This window comes from Octopus sinensis, linkage group LG3, assembly GCF_006345805.1.
Source record: "Octopus sinensis linkage group LG3, ASM634580v1, whole genome shotgun sequence".
In the NCBI taxonomy this organism is placed as follows: Eukaryota; Metazoa; Mollusca; class Cephalopoda; order Octopoda; family Octopodidae; genus Octopus; species Octopus sinensis.
The window spans coordinates 46,672,042-46,698,954 of NC_042999.1; the positions used below are offsets into that span (position 1 = coordinate 46,672,042).

The following is a 26,913-nucleotide window of genomic DNA, read 5'->3' on the forward strand; positions in this document are numbered from 1 at the left end:
GTGGGGCCAGAGTATAAAGGTATCATCAACATATCGCAGGCATAGGTTTGGTTTTAGTGATGATGATCCTAAAGCTAAATCCTCAAAGTAGTTCATGTATATATTGGTTATTATCAGTGATAATGTTGAACCCATAGCTAAACCCTCCTCTTGTCGATATATATCAGAGTCCATACTGAAGTAGGTAGTTTCTAAACAGAAGGTCAACATTTCCATTAAGTTTCTTATTGGTATACTGGTGAGTTCTTTTAGATGAGTGCCTGTCACCAGTTTTTTCCTGAATCACCAATAGTGCTTCACCAGTTGGGACTTTGGCGAACAGATTTATCACATCTAGACTCACCATCTGGTTGGAATCAGTTGTGGTATCCTTGATCAATTCTGTGAAGTGGGTGGAATTCTTCACGTGCGATGTTGACTTTCCTGCTAATGGACTGATTATATCCACAAGGAAACGACTCAGTGGATGACATGCTGAACCTCTACAGCTCACCATAGGTCTTAATGGAATACCATCCTTGGGAATCTTAGGAAGACCGTACATGTGTGCCAGTTTACTGTAATGTTGAGTCAGTTGTTTGTACTTCATTGGTGTAAAGTGGTCCTTGTTCTTGATCAAGATCTGTGACAACTTCCTCTCTGTTTTCAAAGTAGGGTCTTTCTTTACTTTGCTGTAGCTACCATCACTTATAAGACTTGCCAATTTTTCAGAGTAGTCAGACGTGTTCATCACCACTGTAATATTTCCCTTGTCCGCTGGAAGTATTATGATAGAGCTGTCATTCCGTAGTCTTTTGATGGCGAACTTTTCTTCTTTGGTGATATTTGGTTTGGGAAGTTTCAGTTTTTATTATACTTGTCTCACTTTCCACCTTAGTCCATCTCCCTGAGTTTTTGATATCTTTTGGGCTGTCTCTTCAATAGGGGCTATTATGTCCAAGTATGGAATGCACTTGATGGTTGTCGGAAAGTTGAGGCCTTTGTTTAGTACTGCTGCTTCAGATCTTTCTAGATGTCGGCTACTTACATTAATTAATGCTTTCACAGGTGGGTGACGGATTTCCGTCTTCATTCTCTGACTTTTGAGTTTCATGGACTTCTTAATCTGGCGTGTCTTCACCATTTCAAAGAGAAATGTTTGTATATTATGATCGTCTGTCTTTACGTTCTGAGTTCAAATTCTGCCGAAGTCGACTTTGCCTTTTGTCCTTTGGGGGGTCGATGAATTACGCACCAGTTGGGTACTGGGGTCGATCTAATCAACCGGTCCCCTCCCCACAAAAATGGCAAGCCTAGAAAAGTATGTGACAGTTACAGAAAGTAATGTGACACCAATGACTATATAATCCCACCAAAATATTTTAGTTACACAAACGTAAACGGTATTATATTTAACCTTATAATACATCGTACACATTCAAAGAATCTTCTTTTCTGGTATTCTTTTATTCTGTTACTTGTTTCAGTCATTTGACGGTGGCCATGCTAGAGCACCGTACTTTAGTCGAAGAAATTGACCCCTGGACTTAATCTCTGTAAGCCTGGTGCTAATTCTGTCAGTCTTTTCTACTGAACAGCTAAATTACAGAGACGCAAACATACCAACATCGGTGTGAAGCAATATTAGTGGTGGGACAAACACAGAGAGAGGCAGAGAACCAGAGAGTAAGTGTCAGTCCACAACGAAGTTTTCACCACTCTCTCTCTTACTTCCTCTCTGTCCTCCTGTCTCTCGCTTTGCCACTTCTTTCAAGTGTGACACACACCACAGGTACGTACAAAAACAAAAAAATAGCGTATTATTGATAATAATAACAACAACAACAACAAAAACAACAACAACAACAATAATAATAATAATAATAATAATAATAATAATAATAATAATAACAACAATTTGATAAATATGGAAATCTGAGAATCGGGATCGCTTAGTTGTGGCAGCTTCAAGGGTCAAACATAAAGGTTATTCCTATTGTCATCGGAGCACTGGGTTGAATACTACCCAATCTGAAAACTTTAGAAATACCCTACAGTCTAAGTATATTGGAAAAGTCGGTATTACTTGGAACTGCACGCATATGGCGCAAAGTACTATCTGTCTGAAGCCCTTGTGACTTGATAAACAGTACAAACCCCCGGTAGACACAATATCTTCAATCAACAACCTCATTATATTGTATACTCCGCGACTTCTACAATAATAATAATAATAATAATAATAATAATAATAATAATAATAATAATAATAATATAATAATAATAATTAATTAATAAATTTAAAAATTAATTTATGATTATTATTATTATTATTATTATTATTATTATTATTATTATTATTATAATTATTATTATTTATTTATGTATTAATTTTTAAATATATATTTTATCTGTGAATTTGCGCGTGTAATCTGGGAATGCATACAATGAGCTTCTCTACCCTAGGTGTATAGAAAACACTTGACGAGAAACGGAAGAAAATTTGAAGAAAGAAGAAAAAATATTATTATTAATAATAATAATAATAATAATAAGGCCTGAAATTTGTGGAGAGGGGTTAAGTGGATTACATCGACCCGAGTACTCAAATGGTACTTAAATTATCATCCAGAAAGGATAAAATGCAAAGTCGACCTCGGCGGAATTTGAACTCAGAACGTAGCGACGGGCGAAACACTGTTAAGCATTCAGCCCAGACTGCTAACGATTCTTCTAGCTCGCCGCCCAAGTAACAACAACAACAACAACAACAATGATAGTTATTAATTTTAATATTAAAATGTGTCAGTTGTAGAATGCACATACACACACTGATGCTACATACGTGAAGTGTCACAAAGATAATTTGACAATTATTATTGCAACACTACAGAATGCATTAATTTTGCAAATGTCCCGAACATCGCACACACACATATACACATACACATACACATGTATATATATATATATATATATATATATATATGCACGCAGGTACATATATTTATGTAATTTCTCATAAGCAATATTCATTCTTTCGTGAATATATTTTTCTACATTTTTCTGTGTACATATATCATTTTATTGTTAATGTTTTAGCAAGCGATATCGAAATTCTGTTTGAAAGCATTCTGTTAATTCATTTTTCACTAGATATTAGCTGGCAGGCAATCGAGATAACCGTTACAAATTTTTCTGATGAATAATTCATGTAATTCATAATTCCACTATGCAATGATGCAATACTGTGTGTAATGTGACAATTTTTTTTCATATATTTTTCAAAACTCTGTTTTAACATTTGTGAATATTTGAAACTTATTTCAATGTAATCGGCAATAATTTTTTGATTGAATTTATATTGGGGGTGACAAGAGATATTGCAATTTTCAATTGTAAAAAAAATACTATTTTACAAATAAACTACCAAATTACTTTCATATATATTGTCTTCTGCTTAATATTTTTTATTGTGCTGCACATACCTATACATATATATATATATATATATTATTTGTTTGTTTGTTCCTTATCGAGCCATTACCTGGCTCATAAGGGCCGTTTTCCCGGTTTACTTGGCGTAAAGGTTTCCCAACTGGACGGGACGCCGGTGAGCTGCAAGATGCAGGAGGAAAGACTGAGAGAAAGTTGTGGTAAAAGAGTCAGGTTAGTTCGTCATTACCTTCTGCCGGAGCCCCGTGGAGCTTAAGTGTTGCGCTCAAAAACACACACATCGCCCGGTCTGAGATTCGAATCCGCGATCCCTCGACCGCGAGTCAGCTGCTCTAATCACTAGGCCATGTGCCTCCACACACACAAACACGTATATATATATAGAGAGAGAGAGACGTATATATATGTGTATATATATATATATAATATATATATATATATATATATATATATATATATATATATATATATATACATATATACATATATATACAGAGAGAGAGAGAGAGAGAGAGAGAGAGACTATGTATATTGCGCATTTACTGTATTACATATGGCTGTCTTAATTTGTATAATTTGCTCATCGCATTTTCATGCATTTGCCGATGTCGTTACTTTGCATTCATGCTCTTACTTTCTTCTTCTTCTTCTTCTTCTTCTTCTTCTTCTTCTTCTTCTTCTTCTTCTTCTTCTTCTTCTTCTTCTTCTTCTTCTTCTTCTTCTTTATAATTCTGCAAGACAAAAAAGCTGGGACACAAAATGAACGAGTGATATACTCTTTCGTTTCTCTATTAGCAATGTGGACTATCACACCAGACGGGATTTTGGAGTTTGTAGATTTTATTTCGAACTTATAATGCCTATGTATAGTCCTTTTAGCCGAACTATATATAGAAGCCTATGCCAAAGAAATGGATTCCAAATTTTGACAAAAGCCCGGCAATTTCGTGTTGGGGCTAGGTTGATTACATCGATTCCAGTCCTCAACTGGTGCTTATTTTATCGATCTCGAAAGGATGGAAGGCAAAGTTGACCACGGCGGAAATTAAACTCAGAAAATAAAGACAGGCAAAGCACCGCTAAGCATTTTTCCTGGCTTGCTAATGATTCTACCAACTTACCGAATAATATTTAACTCAGTGAATGCAGTAAACTATCGGGAAAAGAGTATAAGAGCAGGTATGGCAATGCAGGTACAAAGGGCGTGACAGAAAGTGATATGATCGAAAGCTAAAAGCTGTGACTGTAGGGTGATCACTACATGATTTTGTGGGCTTTCTCCACAAAAACCTGAATATACTGTAGAAGAATATGCTATTTAAGCAGAAACAAAATATGACGTAGAAGGTAAAGAAAAAAATGACTGATTAACAAAATTGAAAACAAACGCAGAAAGGCATTGTAATATCATAGATTTAGCAAATTAGTATAGTAGTAGATCGGATGTTACAGCAATTAAGATAATTCTGAAATATAAGAACCTCGCCAGAGAGATGAGAATGTGGAACGCAAAGAAAAATGTCCGTGTCGTAATTGGTCCACTCGTAACAACACTTAAACAGCTACCTAAGAGGCCTGAGGGTACTGGAATTGTGACATGCATTGTCGACATTCAGTTGCACACCATCATGTAACTCTGCTGCAATCCTAAGAATCCTGTAAAGAATCCGGTATATTCACTCATTTTACAAATTTACTGGATAATAGGGGTAAATGAATCCTTCTTGCTTTGCTTTCCAAGTAGTACTTGGAAAAGTTGATGAAGGCTTCATAGAAAAGGAAAATGTTGGTCTTCAGTGCTTTCAATCGCATTCTTCACACGAGCTCTTTTACCAAAGTCACTAGATAGAGGAAAAGCGCCTGTGCTTCCCGGACAAAGGAAGGTTGTAGGGCGAGCTACAAAACTGAGCCGGTCGATAGCCGTATCCGGACTACACCTGATAGAAACTGCTTGACTTATCTCTAGATGATAATGATGATGATGATCCCCATCATCACATTCACTAGTATTGTGAATGTTATTATTTCGACTTTAACACCATGATCATCATGATCGTCATTGTGCTCATCATCGTTATCAACATCTTCATTATTATTATTATAGTTAATAATATTGTTGTTGTTGTTGTTGTTGTTATTATTATTATTATCATCATCATTATTATTTTTATTATTATTATTATTATTATTATTATTATTATTATTATTATTATTATTATTATTATTATTATTATTATTATTATTATTATTATTATTATTATTATTATTATTATTATTATTATTATTATTCAGTAGTTTTATTTTTATAGCGTGCTTTCACTTCACTACCGAGCGCAGCTCTGTGTGCCTTGGGTATGTGCTGTGATTTGTTGTGATGCTCTGATGGTTATTGTATGGAAAGTGTTCTGCGTAGGATGTGTGCAGTGCCTAGTAGTGCAATTTTCTGTATGTTATATGTGTTTGTAAGTCCTGGTGTTTTTGTTATGTATTTGTCTGAATATTTTTTTATCATGCCTAATGCACCTACTATGATAGGAATTGTTTCTGTTTTCAGATTCCACATTCTAGTTACCTCTATTTCCAGGTCTTTGTATTTTGAGAGTTTCTCCATTTCTTTTAGAGACACGTTGTCATATGCCGGTATTGATACATCAATTAGAAAGCATTTTTTTTCTTTATGATCTCTGACAACTATATCTGGTCTGTTGGCCTTCATTTCTCTATCTGTGTGTATCGGCATATCCCAGAGTATGGTTGCTTTCTCGTTTTCTGTGACCTTTTCTGGTGTGTGCCTATACCATCTTTTTTCTGTTGTTATTCCATAATGTTGGCATAGCTTCCAATGTATGTAGGTTCCAACTCTGTCATGTCTGTGAATATATTCCTTCTTAGCCAGGACTGGGCAGCTAGAGATAATATGATTTATTGTTCTTGTCCATCTCCACATATTCTGCAGTTACTTGTAATATTTCTTTTCATTACATGTTTTGGTAATTTCTGTGGGGGAGGCTTTGGTCTTGTGCTGCAATTAAAAATCCCTCTGTTTCTGCTTTGAGTCCTGAGCTTCTCAACCATTGCCGGGATTTTTCTTTGTCTATTTCTTTTGCGTTTAGCTTAGTCCAGTATTTACCATGAAGGGGCTTTTCTTGCCATCGTTTTATCATGGTTCGTTGCTGTTCTATTTTTAGTTTGGATTTCATTTGTTTTATAGCTTTTGTTGTTTCTTCATCTTCTTCTTCTTCATGTTTATTAGGTGGTATGATTTCTTGTTTGTATTTGTCAGCTTCCTTAAATACTGAGAACAGTTTTTTTGTTTTGCTCGTGTTTTGCCGCTATCTGGATCAGTTTTCCTTCCTTCTGAAGTAGATATTTTTGCAGTCCTATGGTAGTTATCTTATAGTAGTTTTTCCAGCTGTATAAGGCCTCTACCACCTTCTATACGTTGTATATATAGTCTTTCTATGTCAGATTTTGGGTGATGCATCCTAGATCCTGTCATTATTTTTCTTGTTTTCCTATCTATTTTGGACAGTTCATTTCGTGTCCAGTTAAGGATATTGTAGCTGTAACTTATAACTGGGACAGTTAAAGTGTTGATACCTATTATCTTGTTTTAGCATTGAGCTCTGTTTTTAGTATTGATCTAACTCGTCTATAATATTCTTTTTTTATTTTCTCTTTCATTTGTGTGTGTTGTGTCTTATCTAGTTCATGGATTCCTAAGTATTTGTAAGTTTGCTTTGGTCTAATTCTTTATTTCATTGGTTTTATCTAGTGTGATGTTGTTACTCTTAACTAGTTTTCCTCTTTTCATGGTTACTTTGGCGCATTTTTCTAATCCAAATTTCATATCTATTTCTTTGGTAAATCCATGAACTGTCTTTAATAGTGTTTCCAGCTGTTTGTCATTTGCAGCGTATAGTTTTAGGTCATCCATATATAAAAGGTGGCTGATCGTTTGTGTCGTAACATTTATATCCGCATCCAGTTCTATTAGCATATCAGATAGAGGTGACAGTGCAAAGCAGAAAAGGAGTGGAGAGAGAGGTTTTCCCTGGAATATTCCTCTTCTAATGGGGATGTCTTTGGTTTCATGAGTCCCTCTTTTGTTTGGAGGTGTAGGACTGTTTGCCATTTATTCATAGAGTGCTCTATGAATTTTATGATTGTTGGTGCTACTTTGTTAATGGCTAGTGTTTCGAGGATCCATGTGTGGGGGGTGCTATCAAACGCCTTTTTGTAGTCAATCCAGGCCATACTGAGGCCTTTCTTCTTTCTGTGGCTGTCTTCAGTTATGGCTTTATTAATCATTAGTTGATCTTTACAGCCATATGAGCCTTTGCGGCATCCTTTCTGCTCTTCTGGGAACAGTTTGTTTTCGTCCAGGTGCTTGTTCAGCCTTTGCTGAAAAAAATATTTTTTTATAATTATTATTATTATTATTATTATTATTATTATTATTATTATTATTATTATTATTATTATTATCATCATTATTATTATTATTATTATTATTATTATTATTATTATTATTATTATTATTATTATTATTATTATTATTATTATTATTATTATATTATTATTATTAATCTGCTGATGTTGCAACATTTATTATTATGGATAACTCGGTTATCAAGACGAACCGATCACATAATGAAGGTAGCCGGAATCCTACGCAACCCGCTTTCATTTCAATATCACAAAGTCGCAGTACAATGCTCAGTTCTCCACACGCCGGATGTTCACTTCAAATAGGCTATTTGACCGGCTAAACATATATATCTTTCTCGGAAACGGAAAATTGCACTGTCTTGAGTTATATTTACGTTGGTGTTAATAGTGGTGGTGGTAACGGAGGTGGAATTTTCAGCTTGAGTTGAAAGGACAATTTGAATATCCTTATTTCTTTCGTTTATGCTCATCGTTGTCGTTTCGTTCAGTATTGATGGCGCCAGTTCTGGAAACAGTACTGTTTGTTTCACGTCTTTTCATTTGTGTTATTTACATCTGTATTGTCGTTGACATTGCTATTGTGTTCCTACATTATTTTTTTCAAAGGTAGTAGCGAGAATTTGATAATATAGTGTCTGATGAAACAGCAAACAACATACTAGATTTATGAAGACGTTTGTTTTTTAAACTGTGTAATTTTGCCATAAAAATGCTTCACAATTTGCTTTGAGGGAGCAAACTTTTCACAAAGGCAACTAGTTTCAAAAAGATGCTGACTTGTTTATAGCAAAAACCAAAATTACTCTAATCAAAACAACAAAAGTCATTGACATCATACCAGACGATACTATCGGCTGCAGTAATTCGCTTATATTTTATTTTCTCCCTCCCCCCCACCAAATGATGTAAGGCACAGTCGATCTCGGTAGGATTTGCACCTAGAACGTAAAGACCCGGAATAAACACAAATTATTCTTTCAACACTTTGCAACACTCTAATGATTCTGCTAAACAACGACCTTTCTGACATCGATGGTGACCATGATGATGTAGATGATGATATAATGATAATGATAATAATAATAATATAATAATAATAATAATAATAATAATAATAATAATAATAATAATCATAATCATAATCATAATAAGAATAAGAATAAGAATGATGATAATAATAATCTCCTCCACCGTCACAAAAAAACTATCTCAAAAATCTACCTTCTAATTTCTTCCACTCGTCTTCTACTTCAATCAAAATAGAGAAATATGATAAAAATAAAGCAATATAGAAATATCCCAGAAAGAATTGGATTTCTCTTACGCTGATTTCTTTCTCTTTTTTATTCTTTCATTAAGAATGTATTATCTTTTTTCTGCCACATTGCAGCTGGAAGCTATATACAATGTATGAATATCGTTTTTACTACCGTACTGAACAATAATATATATATATGTATATATATATATATATATATATATATATATATATATATATATATAATACATGTAAATGAATAGGATAAAAATACAATGAATGGATATAAACAATAATAGACCAGAAAAACAATATAACCTTTCTATTACCTCTTATTCTATGAGTTATATTGCAGATCATGATGATGATGATAATGATGATGATGTTGATGGGGATGATGATGATGATGATCGCCATCGTCACATTCACTAGTATTGTAAATATTATTATTATCGTCTTTAACACCGTGATCATCATGATCGTTATCATCATCTTCATTGTTATTATTCTAGTTATTATTATTGTTGTTGTTGTTGTTGTTGTTATTATTGCTATTGTTATTATTATTATTATTATTATTATTATCATTATTATTATTATTATTATTATTATTATTATTATTATTATTATTATTATTATTATTATTATTATTAATCTGCTGATGTTGCAACATTTATTATTATGAATATCTCGGTTATCAAGATGAATTGATCACATAATGAAGGTAGCCGACATCCTACGCAACCCGATTTCATTTCAATATCACAACTCGCAGTACAATTTATACATAACGTACATTACACATAGCACTAATACAATAGGATCATACACAGTAAATTCATCACCAAACACGTACCGGACACAATCACTCGTCAAAACTAAAACACTACACAATTCACACAACACATACGCAGGACCATCACCACCAGACACTAAAATTCACAATACAACCAGCATGACATATGCTGGACTCGATTACTTTATTCCAACAATTGATGATATATATCATAATGTTAAACGTAACTATTCCTAACACTGAAACATGTAACACAAGTGGCATAACTCATGCCACACACAATGACACCTCGACAATAAAATGTATAACTAAACTGCCACATAATCCATATAGACACCATCCATTAAAATTAAGGCACTCCCACATTACATATGAAAGACAATCCGTACACAGCACTAAGACACATAACATACTTTTCTGAGTCAGTTCATTACAGCTGTTTCTAACGCATTTTTAAATAGAATGTGTATGTTTCATCATTGCAAAAAATTGTAATCATCAGATGAAACAGCATTTCAAAACACTAGGACAGACTATCCCAAGAACATAAGTGGAGCATGTCAGCATTCTTCTATGACAAAAAGGATGTAAGAAACAGCTGTAATGAACTGATATTAATCCATCATCTGTTCTTATTCACGTGCTTATAATACACCATAGTGGCGGCGCAATAGTCCAGTGGTTTGTGCAGCGGAATCGCGGTCGTGGGATTGCGGTTTTGATTCGCAGACCGGGAGTTGTAAGTGTTTATTGAGTCAGTTCATTACAGCCGTTTCTTACACATTTTAAAATAAAACGTGTACGTTTTATCATTGCAAAAAATCGTAGTCATCAGATGAACCATCATTTCAAAACAATAGGAGAAAATATCCCAATAACACAGGTGGAGCATGTCAGCAATCTTCTATAACAAAAAAATTTGTAAGAAACAGCTGTAATGCCTTGCCGCAAACAAGAAATACGAAGGACGTTCACCATCCGGCAGTGAAACGTTTAGTATATATGTGCATTCAACACCTAGTGAAGAAAACACTACTCGAACATGAGATGTCAAAGACTCAAATACACGAGAAAGACAATCACCCCGGGATAAAATGATACAAATCTCACTACATATACTGTACAGAACAAACAGACGGAACATTGATAGTACCAGATATAGCTAAACGAACCCCATCACCGATGCAAGACAGATGAAATAAAGAAATATATTTCAGCGAAAGACGTCAATTACATGAGTGTACATTATGGTGTATTCGGAGCCCTCCGTCGGTTTCGACGACGAGGGTCCCAGTTGATACGATCAACGGAACAGCCCGCTCATGAAATTAGCGTGCAAGTGATTGATCACTCCACGGACACGGGTACCTTTAACATAGTTCTCAGGGAGATTCAGCGTGACACTGTGTGTGACAAGGCTGGCCCTTTTAAATACAGGTACAACAGAAACGGGAATAAGGGTAAGAGAAAGTTGTGGTGAAAGAATGCAGCAGGGTTCGCTACAACACCCTGCCGGAGCCTCGCGGTGCTTTAGGTGCTTTCGCTCAATAAACACTCACGACTGGAATCGCGGTCTGGGAATCAAAACCACGATCCTACGACCGCAAGTTTGCTGCCCTAACCACTGGGCCATTGTGCCTTCACTATGGTGTATTATAAGCAAGTGAATAACAACAAATGATGGATTAGTATCAGTTCATTACAGCTGTTACTTACGCATTTTTATAGAAGAATGCTGACATGCTCCCACTGTATTCTTGGGATATTCTCCTTTTGTTATTATTCATTTGCTTATACACAAACACGCACACAGACACACACATATAAAATTATTCTACAAAATACTCAATCTAAAGGCATTGCCAATGACCATTCAGAAGAGCTCTGAAACTGGTGGTAGGAAAGAGGAAAGTTATCTTCAGATCGGAAACCCGGCCTTGATTCTTACAAATCAGCTAAAGGCATTATCCCTGATGTGATATGTCGAATTCTTGAACCGGCCAGGGATTCACTCTACCACAAAATTAACCATAGCAACAGTTCAACTCTGGATACAAAGAGCCGTAATTATGAAAATACACCAACCCATCACCATAAATTGGCCGTTTTCTTATCGCCTATGAAGACGTTAAGCTAGCGGTATACTTAGTGGGTCGGACAATATGTTTAATGACATTTCTTCCAACTATCTACATTTTGAGTTCTAATTCTACCGAGGTCGACATTTCCTTTCATTCTTTCGGAGTCGATAAAATAAGAACCAGTTTCATACTGGAGTCATTGTAATCAACTTACCTTCTTCTTTAAGGTTGCTGGCTTTGAGTCAAAATTTGAAACCGTTATCAATTATGAACGAATTAAAGACAAAGTTTAGATTTCCAAGGTATCTAAACTCCGATCTCCGAGTGTCTGCTCAAAATGCCGCAGGGTATATAGTGCGATACAGTTAACCCAACCGATCCATCGCGCTAGATTATAAAATAGTTACCAGACCGTAGACTGGTCAGTTACGTCGACATAATTATGTAGGTGCTATATCAGTTTATTCAACCTGAAAAAATGAAAGATATAGTTTACCGAGTGGAATATGAACTCAAAATGTAAGAAGCCGGAACACACACCACAAAGCATTTTGTTTGAAAGTTCCAGCAATTCTGCCAGCCTAGCAAAACAAATTATATTGGTTAAGAAACTGTACAGAAACGACAAGACCAACATCATCACCATCATTAGTAGTAATAACATCGATAAAAAAGAATTATTATAAGAAAATATATATATGACAAATGGAACAAAAATGAAAGAAGCAATGTAATGCAAATATAAAACAGATAAATATATATACAGCACAGATAACTAAAAGTTACAGCGAGTTATGTATTTGCTAATAACTTTTAGATTATTATCTAAGTTCGTATCGCTTTCATTTATTCGCTGTAAATCATATTTCTGCTTAAGCACAAACCTGTGCCTTCCAATATCTCATTCTTGTTCTTGTACGTCTGTGTGTGCTAATATATGGGACGTGCGTGTATAAGTGGTGGGTGCTGGATAGGCTCGTTCAACCAACCACACACAACACATACATATACATCCGTAAACAATAAATTTATATATATGAATGACTGTGAATTCACACACACACATACATACACACTCACAAACACATATACATACACACACATACATACACATATACATATGAATTTGTGTATGCATATGTATACATACATATTCATATATATATATATATATATATGTGCGTGTGTGTGTTATACATATACATATATACATAAAACTATATAATCATAAATACGCGCAAACACACACACGTATGCACATACACACATACATATATGTATATATATAATTACATATATGTATATGAAATTGTGTAGGTGTATATATACAAACATACATACATACATACCTACCTGCATACATACATACATACATACATACATACATACATAGAGACACACACATATATATGTATATATATATATATATATATATATATATATATATATATATATATATATATAATCATATATCACTATTCCCTAATAAAAGCTATGTTGCCGGCAACCTTTTATTATAATCTTAATTAAACACTCGTATCTCTTTTTTCTATTTTTATTCTATTTTGTATTGTTTCCAAATTAGGAATATTCCTTGATGTACCAATAAATGTAGAACTGGGTTTGTCCACGGCAGTAATTATGTCGGTTCTCTAATTGCTTCGATTTACAGTAAACATATTCGTATAAGCTCACGTGTCTCTGTAAGCAATGTGAAGGTGGGAAATAACAGCAACAACACCAAAATCAATAACAAATCTAACTAATAATATTATTGGAAATACTTATGAATTTTTTCTTGTCGCTATAAGGCTACCGTATGAGGGTACTTTACAGGCCACAAAATTTGTGGTGAGTTACACAAAAGTTAAATGAAACGAAATGTGATAGCATTGCAGGGAGTACTTGGCAAATAGTAATAATTACTGAGTCTCTGTGTTAGTCTTTTCTACTGCTGGTCTCATTATTTTGTCGCTTCGTCGGACCGAAAGAAGTGAAATTAGTTTTACTACATCGAGTTTAACATGAATTCCTTCTCTGTAATATTCCACGCTTCTTTCAGTGATCACGATGGGGACTAGCTATGAAATGTCACGTCGTTTTCAGGGGCCATGCAGATTTGTGTAACCATTGAGATGTTACCTCAGATCTTTATACTTGTCCATACCATCTGCCAGGAATGTGACCACGGACGAACACTCCATCATTCATGACGCTGAACCACGCATTTCGTTGGCCCATTACTGTGACAAAAGTGAATGGGCAAGTGTGTATGGGCCAAAAATACTTGTAATTATTTGTTCGTCGGCGCAACAAAAGCACCCATATCCGTCGTAATTCGTCGCCTTAATTACCCAAATGATTTAATTACCATCGACACAAATAGTTTTCGAACAACGCTCTTTCTACTTCTCGCTTCATTGGTAAATTACTGGGCACTGGCCCAGTGGTTAGGGCAGCGGACTCGCGGTCATAGGATCGCGGTTTCGATTCCCGACCGGGCGTTGTAAGTGTTTATTGAGCGAAAACACCTAAAGCTCCACGAGGCTCCGGCAGGGGATGGTGGTGATCCCTGATGTACTCTTTCACCACAACTTTCTCTCACTCTTACTTCCTGTTTCTGTTGTACCTGTATTTCAAAGGGTCGGCCTTGTCACTCTCTGTGTCACGCTGAATATCCCCGAGAACTACGTTAAGGGTACACGTGTCTGTGGAGTGCTCAGCCACTTACACGTTAATTTCACAAGCAGGCTGTTCCGCTGATTCGGATCAACCGGAACCCTCGTCGTCGTAACCGACGGAGTACTTCCACTGAAGAGTCTGATATAGGAGATTATGTTTCCTCGTTAATTAATAACAAGGTTGGGGGAAATAATCCCCTCTTGGGTAACATAAACTCCCGATACAGGTCGTCTGAGAGATGCTTATTTCTCGTAGCGTCATAACTGGGCGTCAGTGCGCATATGTATGAATCCATAGTTTCTCCGAAGACAACCACAGTTATGTATAGTAACATGGGATCAGCAATCACTGGCCTTCCCTCGGAGCCGGCCCGGACAACACCCATTCATACGCTTAAATATTATGCTCGTAGGATTCTACATTGAACGGAAAGGAACTGCGGAAACTCATCATCATCATCATCATCATCTGACCGTTGCAATGCAACTCATAGAATAAGGGGTAATAGAAAGGTTATATTGTTTTTTCTGGTCTATTCTTTGTTCTGTTATAGTTGTGGTGATGTCAGTAGTGGTCATACGTTGCCTATGTTTTATGGTAGGAGCAATTAATCATCGGAGGAGCATAAGACTAATATGATGCCAGACGTGAGGCCATTTTTGCCTCTGTTTCCAAGATATATGTCTCTCCAAACTTCTTAAGCACTTCAGTTCTATATTTAAGAGATGAGGAATTATGTACATTATTTACATTATTTACATTTGACGGGTATTATTTACATTACTTACATTTGAAGGTCTACTGAGGATGTCTGAGAGACCCTTCTATTAGTTTTTTTATCTCATGTCATTCTGTTATTCATTCGCTTGGATAGGTCCGGAAGAATTTTTATAACAATCATATTTACTGGAATTATGAGGATGATCTTTGCAAATTCTTTTCTGGTTGTATGTTATTGTATTGTGAAATGAGCATTTGTCCGAGGAATTCGATTTTGGAGTTTTGTGCAGCAGTTGTTTTTATTGTTTCTTTTTCTGTGTGATCTTGTTTGCCTTTTCTTGGTGGTAGCGGTGTGGTTGCGTTGCGAGTTATTCTTTGTTTTTCTTGTTATGTGTTTTGCATTTATTAATGTTTTATTGTTCAGTTCTCCAATCTTTTCGTTTCTTTGATGAGGTGTAGTCTGGTTTATTTCTACTGCAACATGCCATTCACATGTCTTCTCATCCTGCTCCTGATCATTTCATGGAAGGTCGGAGGAGGGATTTGAGGGTTCGTTGGAGTATACCATTCTTTGCGTTGGTGATGTTTGGGGAAGGGTAGAGGATTTCTATGAGACATCATTTTCGGAAGGTGATGGTATGATTTGTTATCTTTCTGGTTATTTTCTATCTTGGTACTGTTACTGCTGCTGGAGTTGCGGTTGATATAAATGCAGTTGTATTGTCTGCAGGAAAGGGGCTCACCCACAACTTAAGGAGAGAAAATCATTTTGGTATTCGTTGTTACCATATCTGCGCATTTTCACTCCCTACACAACTCTCATTTAGTCTCTGCTTATCAAGTTAATAAGGTTGAGCGCCCCTAGAGCGCACCCTAGAGGTTTAACATTTGAAGCTGCAGATGAAATTCCGAGCAGATCTGGAAAGTTGACGTTTTTGTTTCTATCATTTCTTCGTGTTCCATTTCTTTATTCTATAAGTCTATGTTGGTGGAGATATTATGGATTATCCCTTTCGTCATACGTTGCCTATATATTATGGTAGGAGGATTAATCATCGGAGGAGCATACTACTAATATGATGCCAGACGTGAGGCCATTTTTGCCTCTGTTTCCAAGACGTGAGGCCATTTTTGCCTCTGTTTCCAAGATATTTGTCTCTCCAAACTTCTTAAGCACTATATTTAAGAGATGAGGAATTATGTACATTATTTACATTATTTACATTATTTACATTTGTCAGATATTTGTCTTCATCTTGTTTGTTGTTAACACAATATTTCGGCTGATATACCCTCCAGCCTTCATCAGATGTCTTGGGGAAATTTCGAACCTGGGTTTTCATTCCTAAGGTATTTTTCGATGTTTTTCGACGTTAATTTCACGAGCAGGCTGTTCCGTTGATCGGATCAACCGGAACCCTCGGCGTCGTAACCGACGGAGTGCTTCCCAGTGTGTGGTAATCAATAACATCCGATCAACCTAGGTTGTCGAAAAGAGAAAACTACATAGTAAAACAATGAAGATAGAAAGATCCCTGCAGTATGTATAGGTGGACGGTTTCAAAGAATTCAATAACTTGCTTAGGTCCTCAAAATCGAGCCCATGACTTGATAACCATTCACCGAATACTTTGATTACTATGTTACACATCTGGAAGCAATAAATATGATGACTAAATTTACAGAGACTTCATAACATAGCGGATTGTTACTACATTGTAATTGAGTACCTAAAGCGTATCCGCATTGCTTATCTTATGCAAAACATTTTACTTATAAGGTATCTTATACGTGGTAATTAGTTTCCAAACAAGTAATGATAGTTGCTCTTAGCTATCGTTTTCCAGATAAGGAAGAGCACTGTTTGAACTGCAATCTAGCCCTATCTACACATTAAATTTTATTTCTTCTGTTCAATTATATTTCCTGCATTTCCATCTTATAAAAACTTGACGCATCAACTTTTGTTTTCTTCACTTTATTATATTTGATTCTGAAATTTCACAATACATCTCTCACATCCAAAATACCCAATAATAAATTGAATGACTAAAAAGAAACACGTACATTTTTTGACTTCTTTAATCTTTTCATTATAGTTCTTTATTCACCAACGTCTTTTACATGTTACAGATTTTGATCTGTAACGAACTTAAAATGTATTTCTATTTCTTCCAATCAAGCAGAAGATATTTATAGCACCAATCCATTGCGTCGGTTTCAACGTGTAATTCATAACTGAAAAACAAAATTACTTGAATAATAGTTATTTTGTTTTTAATATATATGCGTTTGTTGCTACACAACGTAGGAGTGAATGACAACCTTCTCCATCCAACCGTTTCGTCTTCAAAACTCATTGCAATAATCTTCAACTGTCATCTATTACACTGGAGAATAAGGTGTTTGTTGTCTGGTATTGGAAACATGTTTCCAAGTAATTTTGAGGTGCTGATTTCAAACATGAAATACATCTTTCTCTCTGACATCAAGATTTTTTCAAAAACTCAAGTAGCCATTTTTCAAGATTTCCGGTTATTGTCACCATTTCTAAGAACAGATTTGGCTGAATCAAATGAATACCCATGTATGGAGCTTGACAATACGTTGAAAATACGTTTTACAATATCATTTATTTTAAATGCAATTACAAAAGTGAAAACAATAGTTATGATTTAAGTATCGTCTGTAAGTACAAAGCATCAAACTTGAGCCACATTCACTTTTTTCAATCTGACAGTTTTAAATATCACGATAACGAGAGAAATGCTCTTTATATAATTACGTATTAATAAACTGTATTTTTCTGTGTTACTCGACATCATACATCTCTCTTATTTGTGGAATTCGCCTGCCAATATGTCTACGCTGTGCTTGATTCAGTATAACTATCAATGCAAACCAGGTGATTCATGTTTTGTTGAACCTTTAAATATTTCTTACGAAAATTGTTATTTTGAATGTGCCAATTGCGAGGTCACATGGGTCAAGGTCACGTTTTGTCAAGCCTTGTCAAAAAACTGTAGGGAGGTCTCTAAACACTCTTAGGTTCAGGTTACTCTTCATTCTCTAGAAGACTGCATATTTTCTCCGGAAAAGCTGGCGGAAGGTTTTAAGGCTCGTTCACGACACTAACACTGATTAGTATACTTAGTTATGGCCGGAACTATGATCCATGCTGTACTGGATAATAGGGTCTGGTACGATTATTGCTCATACTGCAGCTCGTTAATACAATAATTTCCGTTTATCTTACTTTCCGTAATAAACTCCTTCAAATAAGGTTTTCTGTGCCGTAACTACTTGTGAACACATTCTGATTTGTCTGCTCATATATTACCCTTCATTACACTTGCATTGGCCAACCGCCTCTGCTGCGACTCCATGGTTAAAGCAGACGATAGATTCAACGCTGTTGACAATATCTCGAACAGACACATGTATTTCTATGCCCAAAATATGAATGGTTGGCATATTGTTTTTGCTTATTTAGGGAATGTATTTTCAATCTCAGAAATAAAATCGGTGGTCCATTAGATTGAATTCAGTCACGCTAAAAGCAAATAAGTTTTTATACTGATCTGACAAGGCTTCTTTGAGCTGTTATCTTGAGTGTTTTTGAAAGCCTCTATCCTACGTTTAGGAGGCAGAGATAGACTACTTTCTTCTCCATGACAAGATGCATATTCCGTATCATATACTAGCAACGATGACATTTACATGCAATATAATGGAAGAAGTTTCATTTGGCAAAGAGTGCATTTGTGTTTGATTTTATTTATTTATTTATTTATTTATTCGTTCATGTTGAACATTTAATATCTTGCTGTGAAATTAAATTACAGTTTTGTATTTTCTCTGTTATTGGACTCTCTTATTTTGCTCATTACTGATTTTCTTTTCATAGGCGTGATTCAGAAATGTGTAGCCATTTCTGTGCGGAGAAAAATTACAGAATTACAGAAGAATGAAAAGCTATTCCATGAAGTAAAAGTCCTTCACATTTAGAAGCAACTCATAAACAAGTCTGATTGAATCAGCCGTGGATACAATCGCTGTTACTCCTGTTATTATCATCATCATCATCATCATCAATAATAATAATGTACGGTATGATCCCACATTCTTGGATTATGGAGTGTATGAACCTATTTGGTATTGCATCGAATGTTGAGCGATTGCTTGGAAAAAGTATGGCGAATTGCAGGACGGACCTGACAGCATACGGAAGAAATTTAGGGACAGTAGAAATTAGGAGGGGCATCATCTAAAGGGACTGCCTGTCCCCATTGAACTTTGTACTGTGTTTGATACCACTAAAATTGATTCTGAGAAAAGCAAAAGCTGGGTATGTATTCAAAAGCCGCCTGCAAAAAGTCAACCATCTGTTATTCACCAATGACCTCAAACGTTATGGTAAAGATAAAGCCCGAGTCAGTTCCCCCGTTGATACGGTGTATATCTTCAGTACTGATATCAGAATGGAGTTCGAACTGAGAATGTGTGGTGTATTAGTCTTGAAGAGAGGGAAAATAAAATGTATGGACGAGATAACGATATCGTCGGTGGAGGTTATAAAGCAAATAGAAGAGATGGGCTGCATGTACTTGGGGATTTTCGAAATGGATAACTTGATGGAGAAAGAAATGGCAGAAAAATTTAAGGTGGAGTACTAGCGCAGACTGAGACTGATCCTTAAGTCGAAATTAAATGGACGGAATAAGAACGAAGCTATCAACACCTGGGTGGTTTCACTCCTTTTATACGGAGCATGGGTAATCGCATGGACGGTAGACGAACTAAACAGCTTAGACAGAAAGACAAGGAATTTGCTCTAACTAGATATGAGTCACTCCGGAAACGGAGGCTCTAATCTGTGCTGCCCAAGAGCAAGCACTAAGAACAAACTACATAAAATACAGAGCAGAAAGTTATAAGTGCAGAATCCGTAGACAAAGCGGTGAAACCGTATGGCATATTACCAGCCAATGTACGCTACTAGTCCAGAAGGAATATAAGAGACGCCACGACAATATAGCCAGGCTTCTCCATTGGACACTCTGCAAGAAGTATGGAATTGATAAAGCAAAACATTGGTACGACCACAAACCTAAAGGCATCATTAAAAAATGGAAATGCAAAGATCCAATGGGCTTTTATGATTCAGTGCGACCATGACATAGAGAATAGGAAGCTAGACATAGTCTTAATTGAGAAATAAAACAAACTACGCTGGCTCATAGATATAGCATGCCCAGCTGACAAGAAGGTATGCGATAAGGAAGAAAGAAAAGTTGAGACATATAACAGGTTAGCTTGGGAAGTTAAGCAGTTGTGGTCGATGAAAAATGTAAGAGTAGTACCAATAATTGTCAGAAGAAGGTAGCAGCATACCGATAATTGTTGGAACAAGGAACGACAATCTCGAGAAGTAGGTGGAACAAATAGGGGCTGCAATAAGGGTGGAGATAACTCTAAGGGCTTGTGGAAAGAAGTTGACAACCCCTAAATCGATGACAGTTGCAGGAAATTTTGTATGCATAGCACTTGGTACTTCAATTAATATTTTGATGTTTGTCGAAATTTTTCTCTCTTGAGGAAAAGCAAATCAAATCTTCTGCTGGAATTTTCAGTTTGTTTAAGACCCTTTTAGATCCGATGCACCGATTTTTTTTTTTTTGCTTTTTCAGACAAATTGACCTTTTCTCATCATATAACACTTATATCTGATATCTTTGTGGAAAACATTTCTGACTGTTCCTTCAGACAAATGGACATATTTTGCAATTTACCTCATGGAAGTTTTGAGATTGTAGCTGGATAGATTCAAGTGTTCTGATGATTTCAGAGCGTTTAGAATGCTTTTTATGCTTTGATACTAATACGTTTCAATCTTCAGTCACTAACTGCTTACAAACTTTGTAGTCGAATGATCTGGCAAATTTTAAAATCGAGAAGTTTCTAAATCGCTGTGCTCAGCCTTTATAACAACAACAACAGCAAGCCGTTTCATTTCTTTAATAAACTGAAGGTCTGCCATTATCATTTTCTGAAACAAATATTATACAGAATTAGCAAAAAATGCAACAATGACCCCCAAAAAGGTATGTCCTCGAATACCTTACGCACCCTGTATATACACATTTACTTCTATACGGATCCGTGTGTAAATGTGCGTCTGTGTGTATGTGTGTGTGTGTGTAAAACAATAGAAGAAATTCCGATAGAGAATATTCTTGCTCTAATTATTTCATAAGCGACTGTCACGTGGTTGTATGTTAATTTATAATTCAAATCCAAACGTAAGATATCTATGTTATTTTTGTTGTATTAGATGATGTTGAGTACACAACTTCCTATCATTTATAAACACTTTTACCTCCTCTGCCTCGCCCAATACTCCACCTTTTGTTCTTCAATAGCGGCTTCGACAAGAAAAACCCAGAAAATGTCTTAATGAACGCCACAATGTGTTTTGATAACTGGTAATTTAAGAATATTCATACATACATGTATATATCTGTACATACGTTTATATATATATACACTATGAATTTACATCTATATATATGCATATGTATAAATGTGTGTGTTTGTGTGAAGACATGCAAATATATGCGTGTGTTAATGGTAATTTTAAAGATGATTTATGAATATACATTTATATGTATGTATTTGTGTGTGGGTGTGTGCGTGTTTGTGCTTGTTTGTGCGTGTATGTGTAAGTGTACATTATATAAGTATTAGAGTGTTTATGTAAGAGTCTGTGTACTATGCATGCATTTGTGTCTGTGTGTTTGTATGACTATCTATAAAACATAGCCAGTTATGTAAATTGTTGATACAATGCAGTCTGGCGGTACATAAAAAGGATATAATTTGTATGAAATTACCATTTAGCTTTTTACCCCTATCAAAAAAGACAATTTCCTAATTAAAGCAAATGCAGCGATTGAAAAAAATGTTGAAGAAGTGAATCATGTCGATCTTAATGATTTCTTTTGAAGTAAACAGTTGGCTATTTTAAATTGATAATCAATGAGTACACATTTTCTTTCTATCTTCGTTTTCAGACAAAATACATTAGAAAAATCGGAGTGTATTGTTGCAGTTTCTTCGATATTTTATCGCACAGTAATGTCATTTGCATATAAGATGTTTCCAGATTTTAAATAATTTTTGACAGCCTAATGTATTTACTTTAAGTTATTAATATTTCATATCGTATTGTTATTAGTTTTCAATGAACTAATCACAATGGCAAAGATTTTATGATGGCGAGAGTGATTATCGGTGCAATTCGGACGCAAAAGACTACCTCAGATATCAGATATCACCGGTTTATCAGATTTATTACGGGTGCTTTTAATTTCATGTAGTCACACACACATGTATGTGTATATCTACCTATCTACCCGTGTAAATATATATATATATAATATATATATATATATGTATATATATATATATATATACAAGCAAAACGCCCTTCGTCCCATGGACGGTGCTGAGTTGTCAAACATTTAAACCAAATTTTCTCAAAACAACTTGTCCGACCGTCCCATAGGGCTCCCCTTTGAGAATCACTGATTTAACCTAAATTTGAGACATCAGCAAAAGAAGAAATAAAGACTTTTTTTCTATTCCAAAGAAGAACGATTTTATTCCCACAAATATGCAACCGAAGAGTTTAAAGTACCAATAATGATAAGGCTGTTTACTGGGAGAAGACAAACATGGTTTGAACAGTAAGCTTGGCAGGAAAGAAACGTGCCTTCATGCAGTACAAAAATAACAAATAATGGAAGATGCAGTTATGTACAGGTTGACGGAAGAAAAGCAGGACAAAAACGGTGCATGCAAAAGGGTTAGCTGGAGGTAAATCTCGATGGACCGATTATATATATTTATATATTTGCGCGTACAAATGCATGTTCCCACGACTTTATCGATCGCATTCTCACCTGGAATCGATTTTTGCAATTTTTTCAAGACTTATACACACCCTGATACCGTCGGTATCTACATATCAAATTTGAGCCCGAGATCCTAGAAAACACATACACTGACAGACAGAACGGATGTTATATAATAGATGTATACATCTAGGTTCTGTCCCACTGCACGTGGCATCTTGGGCAAGAGTCGTCTACTATAGCCTCGGGCTGACCGCAGCCTTGTGAGTGGATTTGGAAGACTAAAACTGAACGAAGCTCGTCGTATACACACACACATATGTATCAATGTATGTATGTATCTGCTTTTGGCCTCCAGTGTCAATTTGTTCGACTACAGACGGTGCTAAGTATGGCCGCAGTCAAATGGTTGAAACAAGTAAAAATATACAAGAATATATATAAACATATATTTACATACACATGTTTAGATCCGCAGACTTAGTCTGCACACTTACATACGTATATGCTCATACATACTTACGTACGTACGTACATACATACATATGCATCATTTACGCATATACATAATGCATACATACACACATACATGTACACATATACATACATCCATGCATACACATTTACATACTCAAACACGCATATCACGAACCTAGTGTTACTTTCGCAGATGCAGCACGAAATGTTGTCAGTAAACAGGGTGCGGTTTCAAAACTGTAAAACTATTTTGACAAAGGCAAAATTAAAATGTTTAAATGAAACTGACGGTATTTTTGTCTTCTTGAATGGCTTACAAACACCTTCGCCGAAAGTGTGTGTATGTGTATATATATATATATATATATATATATATATATATATATATATATATATATATATATATTATATATATATATATGTACGTTCATACATATATTTAGTAATATCAGTGCTAAGCAGTGTTTAGGCATAAACGAACTATAGGTCAGTTAAAATACATTTGTCACATATCTCAACTACTAATGGCAAATTCACTGCAGTTTCCATGGTATGATAAAAATTGTAAAAATGGTGTAAAAACAGCAGGTTTGTCTAGTGCTGCCACTAGCTATCGGATTTCCAGTGATCGATGTTCCTAGGCGTTATCAATGGAAAAAATATGGACCGAACCAGTAATAATATATCTGTATATATATATATATATATATACACACACACACACACACACACATATATATATATATAATATATATATATATATATATATATATATGTGTATACATATATATTATTACTGGTTCGGTCCATATTTTTTTCCATTGATAACGCCTAGGAACCAGTAATAATATATATATATATATATATATATATATATATATATATATATATACATATATACATACATACATATATAAATGAAATATGGAGGTAGAAATAGCATAAAAGTAAGTCTAAGATATTTCAATTTAAGAAGGAATTTACTAAAAATGATTGAAAAAAAATTATATAAAGTAAAATATTACCGGTTTCGATGATGAATCTCATCTACTGAAATATCTACAAAAATTCATAAAAATTTGAAATAAAAACAGTTTATCTTTTGTCCAGGGGGTCGAGTTCATGTGATCTTTCGTTGAAACCTTTTTAAAATATAGTTTAGGATAGAGTCCAGAGTGTTCGAGAGTAAGATAAAGTGTCTAGTTGTTCATTGTCTAAAATACTTCCTTGTGAGTTCCTGCCAAAGGAATGGCTAAAAAGCATTTATGGAACGGATTTTACGCCCACATGTGAGTATGTGTATATTGTGTTGAATATTCTTTCAATATGTTTGGAATGTGAACAGCTGTGTACTGATGGTGTGTCTTGTTGAAGAAAGAATTGGGATTTTCCCTTGGGTTACATCTATTCTTTTGAATACACACAAAATAAAACATAACAAAATCACACTCGCACACACACAGAAGCACACCTACACACTCAAGCACTCATACACACAGAGGAATACACACATACATACAGGTAGAGACACTAAAAAGAATACATCTAACCTAAAAGAAAATCCTAATTCTTTCTTCAACAAGACATTCGTCACACCATACTCACCCATCAACACACAGCTAGTCACCTTCCACACATATTGAAAGGACATTCAGCACAATACACTTAAACACACAAACACACACACAAACACGCACACAAGCAGAAACACACACAAACACACACATACACACACAAACACACAGACACTAACACCCTTGGACATAAAACCCATTCAATAAATACTTTTTAGCCCAATCCCCTGGCAGGAACACGCAAAGATTCTTTTTAGACAACATACAACTACACTCCTTTTTTACTCTCTAACACTTCGAACTCTATACCAAACTATATTTAAAGGAAGAAATATCTCCAGACATGTTCTTGACCCCCCCCCCCCAGACAGACCATAAACCGTTTTCACTTCAATTTTTTATAAATTTTTACAGATATTTTATAAGATGATATTCATCATCGAAACCGGTAATATTTTCTTTGAATAATTTTTTTCAGTCACTTTTGTTAAGTTCCTTCTTAAATATCTTAGACTTACCTCTGTGCTATTTCCACCTCCATATATATATATATATATATATAATATATATATATATATATATATATATATATATATATATATATATATATATATATATATGTATGTATGTATATATATATATATATGTATATATATATATATATATATATATAAATATGAATATATATATATATATATACACGTATATACACACACATATATATATACATACATAGACATACATACATGCATACATATACATATATACATACAATTATGCATACATACATACATACATACATACATACATACATACATACATACATACATACATACATACATACATACGTACGTACGTACGTGAATGGATTGCAGCGTTTCTACTTACTAAATCCCATTCAGACGTGACAAGTCACCTGTTGTTTATGGTCTAAATGGCGGAAATATTGACATGCGATAATATCGAATCAACATCTATTTAATTACGAAGTATAATAATTAATCACATACCCATGTCCTTCTAAACTGTAGTTCATACTCTATTGCTCAGACATATATTGTCTGATATCCACGTCAGTTATACGGGCATATATTGTGGCAATGAAGTTTTGCAAAGTATATGAGGATTATTTTACTGGATTGTCATTGAGCTCTAATACATTTGATACATTACAATTATAAAGTGAAAGCAAATGCAGAATCGTGATTTTAACTGAACGCAAGATAAAATAAATTCTTTCAACATTATACGGTTACATAAGGTCAGACGGCCGGATCGTTACGCAACAGAATGATAAACCATCGCCAAAAGATCCGAGACAAAAACTCATTGCAACCTTTGCAGGAATGGTCTTACCAAATTTCAAAATATTTTCCCTCTACATGTGTTCAGATTCTTTCAACCAACAGCAGTATCCGGGGAAGTTGACTGGAGTAAATGGTAAATGCAAACACGGTGCCTAATAGATTCAGGTGTATGCCATTAGAAGCCGTAGTGGAGGCGCAATGGCCCAGTGGTTAGG

General features: G+C 35.0%; 1 long non-coding RNA gene across 1 annotated transcript; it reads left to right on the top strand.

Moving 5' to 3' along the window:
* Positions 1-23,165, top strand: LOC118762735. The gene is made up of 3 exons (XR_004998486.1): positions 1-87; positions 15,973-15,977; positions 23,155-23,165. It is a non-coding gene; the product is annotated as an uncharacterized LOC118762735 (long non-coding RNA).
* Positions 23,166-26,913: the final 3,748 nt, after the last annotated feature.